At 46.3% G+C, this 9,128-nt stretch overlaps 1 protein-coding gene across 1 annotated transcript in view; it reads left to right on the forward strand.

The window, feature by feature from the left end:
* The first annotated feature begins 381 nt into the window (after positions 1 to 381).
* The window catches only part of LOC126986916 (uncharacterized), a 106,409-nt gene continuing 97,662 nt past the window's right edge, over positions 382 to 9,128 (forward strand). The window contains exon 1 of the mRNA XM_050843427.1: positions 382 to 1,039. The gene's annotated coding sequence lies outside the window, so the exon portion shown is untranslated. The remainder of the gene's footprint in view (positions 1,040 to 9,128) is intronic.

The raw sequence follows: 9,128 nt of genomic DNA on the forward strand, positions 1-9,128 counted from the left end.
GAAGGGAAGAGAAATGGAGGTATGGGTGGGATGGAGGTAGGGATGAGATGGGAAGGGGATACTTTAAGAGAATCAGAAACATACGGAAACATGGAAAAAAAGAAGGAAATGAATGAGAGAAAAAGGAGACTAGGCAAGGAAACTTAAGCAAAGGGTTGACGAGATATAAATAAGAAGGTAAGGAGGAGAGGGAGAGAAGGGCGTTGAGATGACTAGCATGGAGGAGGAGGAGGAGGAGGAGGAGGAGGAGGAGCAAGAAGAGGAGAGCATAAAGAATGAAGTAAGATAACGAACAGAGAGAGAGAGAGAGAGAGAGAGAGAGAGAGAGGCTGAGAAAGGTGCAGTAAAGGAAAGCGGAGGGAGGAGAAAATAGTTTAAGAGGAAGGAAGCGGAGATAAGGCGAAGAAGGAAAGGAAAGAAAGGCAGATAACTAACAGGAGGAGGAGGAGAAGGAGGGATGGAGAGAAGGAGGGAGAGGCATAAAGGTGCAGGTAGAGGTAGGGAAGAGGAGGAGGAGGAGGAGGAGGAGAGGAGAAGGGCGTACATAGGGAGGAGGAGGAAGACCTGCGTTGAGGAGACGGAGAGAGGCGGGTCAGTGTCGCGTGGACCCGGATGGAGAGAGGAGCTGCCACGCGCCCTCCCCACAGCCTGGTCGTGTGCCTTTGCCCGCTCTACGCACGCCGCCACGCCACCCTCAGGCGCGGCCCCACGCCCCGCGCCTTCGCTACCGGAGTGCCGTGCTGTACCCCCAGAAGAAAAAGCACAAAAGGAATCGACGATGTGAGATAGTTACGGTGGAGTTCAATTTACCATGTCGGGGGCGGGAAGCGAGTGAGTGTGCGAGTGCCAGTGGAGCGACGGAGGAGCAGGTGCAAGTGGAGGAGAAGGGAAATGCCCCGACAGGTAGCAGTAGCAGCCAGTCCACGCCCCAGGATGGAGGTGGACGCGGCCGCCCTCCGCCTCCACTCCCGGGGCCTCTGACGCCTCCTACACCCACCACCAGCACCACCACCACCACCGATGCCACCACCACCATCCAGTAGGTCCCCGAGCCTTGTCTTCCTGTATGCTGGCGCTCGAGGGCAAGTCTGAGGCGGTGAAGGGCGAGGTCAAGGCGAGGACGAGGGCGAGAACGAAGGGGCTAACGGAGGGATGATAGGAGAGAGTGGGATGCTTGCAGAGAGAATGTGGAGGATGGTTAAAACAAGGAAGAAAAGGACAAAGAACAAGGAAGATTGGAATTGGAAAGTAGGTAGGGAAGTGGAGGGGGAGGACGAAGGGAGAAAAGGGAAAAGATTGGAGAGAAGATGATGGTTGTAGAAAGGAAGTGGAGGACGATGAGGACAAGAAGGAGTAGGACAAAAAATCAAAGGAGAAAGGAAGTAATGTGCGAGGTCATGATTAAGGACGAGGGGACAAAAAGTAGATAGATACGAGAGAGGAAGTGGAGGACGAAAGAGATAAAAAAAAAGGCGGAGGGCAAAAATTAAGCAAAGTAGACCTAAAGATAGAGAAGAAAGTGAGTGGAGATGACAGATTTGAAGACGAGGGAAGATAAGAAGAGAGAAAAGAGAGAAAAGGATGTCTGCAGAGAGGAAGTGAAGGATAAAGAGAAGGGCGAAAAACGAAAAAAATTAGAGGAAAGGAAGGGGAGGAAATGAGAGGAGAGGTCAGGGTTGAGAACGAGGGAATAAAAAAAAGAGTGAGAGGGGAGAGGAAAATGCATACTACACAGAGGAAGTGGAAGAGAAAAAAAAGGAACAGGGGGAGGAGGAAGAGGAGAAAGTACGCTGGAGGGGAAGGATATGAGTCACACCAAGAAGAAAAAAGATAATTGAAAAAAGTAGACTAGGAGGAAAAAGAGGAAAGAGAAGGAGCATCAGGGAGAGAAGAACATGAAGGAGAGAAGTTTGAGGCCATGGATGGAGAGGAAGAATTGTAGGAAGATGGGAGAAGAGGAGGCAGAGAAAGAGAGAAAGTGAAAAAGGAGGAAAACAAGAGGGAGAAAGACCTGAGAATATGAAAGGAGAGGAAAGGGGTGAGAACGACACAGTAGATAGGAGAGAGGAGGTTGAGGAGGACGAAGAACAGGTGTAACAGGAGGAACAGGAGGAAAAGAGGCAGCATAATATAGGAGAGCGAAGGTAGAGGAAGAGGAAGAGGAGGAGGAGGAGGAGGAAGACTAACGAGAAGACAAAAGGCAGCGAGACGGAGAAGAAACTGAAGGAGAAAGATTCATATGAAGACGCGTCACATTATCTCTCTCTCTCTCTCTCTCTCTCTCTCTCTCTCTCTCTCTCTCTCTCTCTCTCTCTCTCTCTCTCTCTCTCTCTCTCTCTCTCACTCTCCCAAATTAACGTGACAAAGAGTGACGCTGCCAAATCCTACATCATCCCTCCTTCCTCCTCTACCACCACTACGATCTTGTCTCTACCCTTCGTCTTCTTCCTCTTCTTCCTCTTCTTCCTCTTCTTCCCTCTACCCTGCCTTACCCATCTAGCCAAGCACATGAAAACTTCTAAAGAATCACCTCGAAACATCCCTCTCCCTTCCCCCTCAACGGCGCTCTGAAATACGGGCAGGAAATCGAGGAAGTTGAGCTACGAGAGAGAAAGAGAGAGAGAGAGAGAGAGGAAGCAAGTCACGGAACACACCATAGGGTCGACCGCCCATTGAACTGACCTCTCCCGGATGTGAACCCACTTACCTACCCCTTCAGTCTCTCCTCCTCCTCCTCCTCTTTTCCTCCTCCTCCTCTTGGGTTATCTAAAGGGCAGATAGATGAACTCATACGCCTTACAGCCTTAACGCTTCGCCCGTCGCCGCCCATCAGACTTGCCCAAGAGACCAAGTTTTGTATGAATGATTAATTTCACATTCACGAGTCTATTTCTCACGTTACCTGTACTTAAATGTGATAAATGTGATATATATAAACCGCAGGAATGTCTATGCACTGATATAGAAAAGTAAATCATCTAACTGAGCCGCGCACGGGTAAAATATATGCGTCTAAGAACCTAAATTTATGGATAACAGCGACTCTCTTAAAATGATAATTAGTACTCTGAAGACCTCCGCCATGGAACTGGTTAAAGGGTGATCTTGGGGTATTGGATAAGGAAGAAACAGCTGACTGACTGACTGACTGACTGATTGACTGACTGGTTGATTAAAAGTCGTCGTTACTTCATTATAAGAAAAAAATAACTGACTGACTGACTGACTGACTGATTGACTGACTGACTGGCTGATTAAAAGTCGTCGTTACTTCACTATAAGAAAAAAATGACTGACTGACTGACTGATTGACTGTCTGGTTGATTAAAAGTCGTCGTTACTTCATTGATAAGAAAAAAAAATGACTGACTGACTGACTGATTAACTGGCTGAGTGAGTGAGTGAGTGAGTGAGTGAGTGAGTGAGTGAGTGAGTGAGTGACTGACTGACTGACTGACTGGTTAAAAGCTGCAACCACTTCAACACTGACACGTGGAACAAACTGTCAGTTATATGAATAAAAAAAATAAAAAAAACACTCAACTTTTCTACTGAATAAAACAAAAGTGTAACGATAAAAAATAACACTAAAACAGAAAGAGAATTCACACACACACACACACACACACACACACACACACACACACACACACACACACACACACACAGAGAGAGAGAGAGGCAGAGAGAGAGAGAGAGAGAGGAAAATTTCAAACACACACAGAGAGAGAGAGAGAGAGAGAGAGAGAGAGAGAGAGAGAGAGAGAGTGTTTCAAAGGCAGAATAAGCGTGTGTATTATTGTATTATTGCGTGTTATACGGAGACATCAGGCGTCGCATTTGGTCCTGATGGGTTCTGCAGTCCAGGGAAGGAGGTAACATAACTAACTGTCACCAACACACACACACACACACACACACACACACACACACACACACACACACACACACACACACACACACACACACACGCACATCAACCCCCCCCCCCCCCCTTCTTCCCCCGTACACCTTTATGAGGCCGGGCAGAAGAGGCGACAAGAGAGGCAAATATTACACCTTCCCACCGACGTAAGGAACTTGAGATGCCGAAACTCGAGCTGGAATTAGGCGGAAGACAGACTAATCCACTTCCCCTCCGAGCGGCGATCAAGTCGTTTGCAGGAGGAAGAGGAGGTGGAGGAGGAGGAGGAGGAGGAGGAGGAGCAGGATAGGATGGAAATGAAAGGAGTAGAGGTGGAGGAAGAGAAGGCGTAGGAGGCGGGAATAATGAGAAAGACGAAGGAGATGATTAGGAGATTGAGGGGGAGGAGGGGGAAAAGGAGGAGGAGGAGGAGGAGTAAGGGGAAGAGGAAGAAGAGGAGGAGGTTTAGGAAGAGGAGGAGGAGAAGAGGAGGAGGAGGGGGAGGAATAGGAAGAGAAGAATAAACTAGCGAGGTGTGTGATAAGAAAGTGAAAAATTATAGAAGTTCTGTGTGTGTGTGTGTGTGTGTGTGTGTGTGTGTGTGTGTGTGTGTGTGTACGCCCCCATCCCCCACCCTCAGGCCATAACACAATTCCTTGGAGAAGCTCAAAAGAAATGAAACTCTAATTAAAGGGAGGCTGTCGCTGTCTTCTTCCAATATTGACGCTCTCTCTCTCTCTCTCTCTCTCTCTCTCTCTCTCTCTCTCTCTCTCTCTCTCTCTCTCTCTCTCTCTCTCTCTCTCTCTCTCTCTCTCTCTCTCTCTCTCTCTCTCTCTCTCTCTCTTTCTCTCTTATTTCCTTCCCGCCCACTCTTACCTTCCTTATCTGTTCCTCTTCTCTTATTCCTTGTCTACTATCTTTACTATCTCTTCTAACTCCTTATTTATCTCGTTCCCTTACTTGGTTCCATTTCTTCTTTCTCCTCCTCCTCCTCCTCTTCTTTCACCACAAGTTCGGTTACTTTCTCTCCATTTTACGAGCATTTATTTATCCTTTTACTTTCTTCCTTCCTTCTGTCCCACTCTGTCTCTCATCATCTGCGTATCTCTCTCTCTCCTTTCTTTCCTTCCTTGGCTTCTTGACTTCTCTTTCCTCCTCCTCCTCCTTTATCTTAGTTTGTGTTGCTTTCTCTCCATTTTACGAGCATTCATTTGTCCCGTCTTTGCCTCCTTTCGCTCCGCTCTGATTATCTTTATTTGCTTGTTCTCTCTCTTTTACTCCCTTCCTTCGTTCCTTCACTTCTCCTTCAGCGCAAATATGGTTACGTTCTGTCGATTTCTGGGGCTTATATTTGTGTCGTCTTTGCTTCCTTCCTTTCTCGTTGTCCCTCATTTGGTTCTCCTCTCTCCCTTCCTCCCTTATCCCTTTTCTTCACTCTCCTCCTCCTCCTCTTCCTCCTCCTTTAAATCAATTTCGGTTACTCTCAACATTAGGAGCAAACATTTGAGTCGTCTTTTCTCCCTTCTTTTCTCGTTGTCTCTCATTTACTTCTCCTCTCTCCCTTCCTCCCTTATCCCTTTTCTTCACTCTCCTCCTCCTCCTCCTCGTCCTTTAAATCAATTTCGGTTACTCTCAACATTAGGAGCAAACATTTGAGTCATCTTTGCTTCCTTCCTTTCTCGTTGTCTCTCATTTGGTTCTCTTTTCCTTTCTCCCTTATCCCTTTTCTTCACTCTCCTCCTCCTCCTCCTCCTCTAAATCAATTTCGGTTACTCTCAACATTAGGAGCACACATTTGAGTCGTCTTTCCTCCCTTCTTGCGTGTTCTCCTTTCCCGCCGTCTCACAGTGTTTCTCTTCATTTCCGTGTCCTCTCTCTCCCTCTCTCCCGCCTTTCCTTGCAGTGGCTTGGCTTTGCTCCTCTTCCCCGAAACAGCCGCTGCACAAAGCCTTCCAAGCCCATAATCCTCGCTAGCAACTTGACGAACCTCGCAGAAGCACTTCCACTAACTGCCGGGTCTTAAGTTAGTTCTGCTTATGCGCTGCCTTGCCCCCTCTAACTCTTCCTCGTCTTTCTCTTCCTCTTAATCCTAGTATTCCTCCTCCTCCTCCTCCTCCTCCTCCTCCTCCTCCTTCTCCTTGTTATGTTCGTGTTTGGGTTGGTTTGTTAGTGTGTTTCTTGTGTTTCCTTGTGCTTCCTCCTCCTCTTCCTCCTCCTTCCTTCTCCACCTTCGTGTTATGCCGTCTTTGTTCTCTTCTTGATACTAAAGTTGCTGCTACTCTGTTCCTGCGCCTCCTCTTCTTCCTCCTCCTCCTCCTCTTCCTCCTTCTGCTTCCTTGTATCTCCTCCTCTTTCTCGTCTTTCATGTACTCTTCGTCCTCTTCCTCCTCCTCCACCTTCTCTTTTTACAGTCTTATTCCTCTTTTTGCTACTTCAATTGCTTCTACTCCTTTTCTGCGCCTTCTCGTCCTCGTCCTCGTCTTCGTTTTCCTCTTCCTCCTCTTCCTCCTCCTCCACCTTCTCTTTTTACAGTCTTATTCCTCTTCTTGGTACTTCAATTGCTTCTACTCCCTTTCTGCACCTTCTCGTCCTTATCCTCGTCCTCGTTTTCCTCTTCCTCCTCTTCCTCCTCCTCCACCTTCTCTTTTTACAGTCTTATTCCTCTTTTTGCTACTTCAATTGCTTCTACTCCCTTTCTGCACCTTCTCGTCCTTATCCTCGTCCTCGTCTTCGTTTTCCTCTTCCTCCTCTTCCTCCTCCTCCACCTTCTCTTTTTACAGTCTTTTTCCTCTTTTTGCTTCTTCAATTGCTTCTACTCCTTTTCTTCGCCTTCTCGTCCTTATCCTCGTCCTCGTCTTCGTTTTCCTCTTCCTCCTCCTCCTCGTCCTCCTTATCTTTTTTTTCTATCGTTTCTACTTGGCTGCCCTCCGCTTTTTTCTTCTTTCTCCTCCTTCATCTCCATCTGTGCCGCCGCCTCCTTCTCTTCCTTCTCCTCCATTAGTTTTTCCTTCTGTCCCTCATCCATTCTTCCCTTCCCCTCACGCCGTTCATCTGTCTGTCCGTTCCTTCTTCGTCTTACTCCTGCCTTCCCTCTTCCACCCTTTGTCAGTCCTTCGTTACTATCTGTTTCTCATGCATCACTTCCTTCACACTTGCATTCCCTTCCCTTTTCCTCCTCCTCCTCCTCCTCCTCCTCCTCCTCCTCCTCCTCCTCCTGATGTATCTCTCTTTGTACTCTTAGCTTTCCACTTTCCTCCTTTCCCTTCTATTTATTTCATTATGTATTAGTTTCTTTACGTTAACCTTCTCTTCTCCTTCTTCTTCTTTTTCTTCTTCATCTTCTTCGTCTTCTTCTTTTTCTTCTTCTTGTTCTTGTTCTTCTCCTCCCGGCGTCTTATTGGTTCTTCAGCGCCTCCTGTGTGTGTGCGTGTGTGTGTGTGTGTGTGTGTGTGTGTGTTTGTGTGTGTATGTGTGTGTGTGTGTTTCCTGTTGTGAACATACGATTGCACTCACTCTCTCTCTCTCTCTCTCTCTCTCTCTCTCTCTCTCTCTCTCTCTCTCTCTCTCTCTCTCTCTCTCTCGTCAGTCTCGGAAATTGCGTTATTGATTCCGGTTTCGTTTTTCTTTTGTCTTTGTGTTTAGGCATTGGGAAATAATTGCGTCTCTTCACAGCTGATTTCCGCCCCCTTCCCCTCTCCTCCCCCTCACACCCGTTCGCTGCCTTCCATTCCCCTTCCCTCCCTTCCTCTCTCACACCCAATCTCTATCCCCCAATCACCCACGCACTCACCCTCATGCCCTTCACTTTCCTTCCTCTCTCCTCCCCCCTCCCCTCTCACACCCCATCTCTCTTTCTCCTCCAATCACATACGCCCTCCCCTCCCCTCCCCTCCCCCCACCTTACGCATTGCGACACACACACTCACGCAGGCTCAAACTCACCCACCCACCCACTCTCTCTCTCACTCCCCATTTCACTCCTCCTCCTTCTCCTCTTTCTCCTCCGCCTCCTTCCCTTCCAGTAGTGTTGCGCCCTTACGGTTCAAAAAGCACGCACCAGCCTCAATGTTCGGCCTAACTTGCTCGCAGCTGGAGGAGGAGGAGGAGGAGGAGGAGGAAGTGAGGCTGTGTTCCTTATCCTGGGTATTATCGAATTTCCTTTTAATAACCTGCAAAGAGAGAGAGAGAGAGAGAGCAATCTCTCTCTCTCTCTCTCTCTCTCTCTCTCTCTCTCTCTCTCACATCAGCCACACTTTCTCTTTCCTCCTCTGTTTGCACTCTGATTGTTTGTATGTTTGTCTGTGTGTGTGTGTGTGTGTTACCTCTCTCTCTCTCTCTCTCCTCTTAAAGCAGTGTTTGAGATTCTTTTCATTCCCCGTTTTTTCTATCTTGAATTTTTCCTCGTTTTATGCCTCTTTTAATATTCTTTTTTTTTCTTTCATTATTTTTTCAGTTCTGTTCGTTTCGTCGTCACTTTTAAATTTCGTCTTTTATTCGTTTTTATATCTTTTTCTTTTTTTCCGTCTCTCTTTTATGAATCTCCGTTTTTTGCAGTATTTCTTATTTTTATTTTCGATTTCCTGTATTTGTCAGATAGATTTTTACTTAATCCACGTAATTTTTTTGCCATTTTGTGTTTTATTTCTCTAGTTGTCTTTCTCTCATTCGTGATTTTTGCTTTTCTCACATTTATTTTTCTTGTTTTGTTTTTTTTCCCTCAACATATTCCATGATTTTGTTGATTGTTGTTTTTCGGGGGCGTGGGAACCATTTCCGAGACCAAAACTTTCTACTCTTCTTTCTTATATTGGAAGGTTCTTGTTTTTTCGTCGCATTTCACTAACTTTCTCTCCTCGTTTTCTGCTCCCTGGTGTTCTCTGGTCTTGTTTTCTGCCGCTTCCAACCTCATTATCTTTTTCTTTATTATTAGTTGGTTTTTGGTTGTCTTCTACTGTATTTCTGCAACGCTGTATTTTAATTTTATCTGCTATTATAATTTCTTTTAGTATAATATTGTTAGTATTATCGTATTTCCTGTAGTATTATCATTTCTTTCCCTCTATTTTCATCATAATTTTTCACATATTCATCAGTTTCCTCACATTTATTTTCCTTCACCTTTGTCTTTTATCATTCACGCTTTTTCTAACGTTCAACATTGGTCGGCATTATTCCATTGCATTTCATATAGTTTCCACATTTATCTTCACTTTCCACGTTACTT

Source organism: Eriocheir sinensis, chromosome 63 (assembly GCF_024679095.1).
Source record: "Eriocheir sinensis breed Jianghai 21 chromosome 63, ASM2467909v1, whole genome shotgun sequence".
NCBI lineage: Eukaryota > Metazoa > Arthropoda > Malacostraca > Decapoda > Varunidae > Eriocheir > Eriocheir sinensis.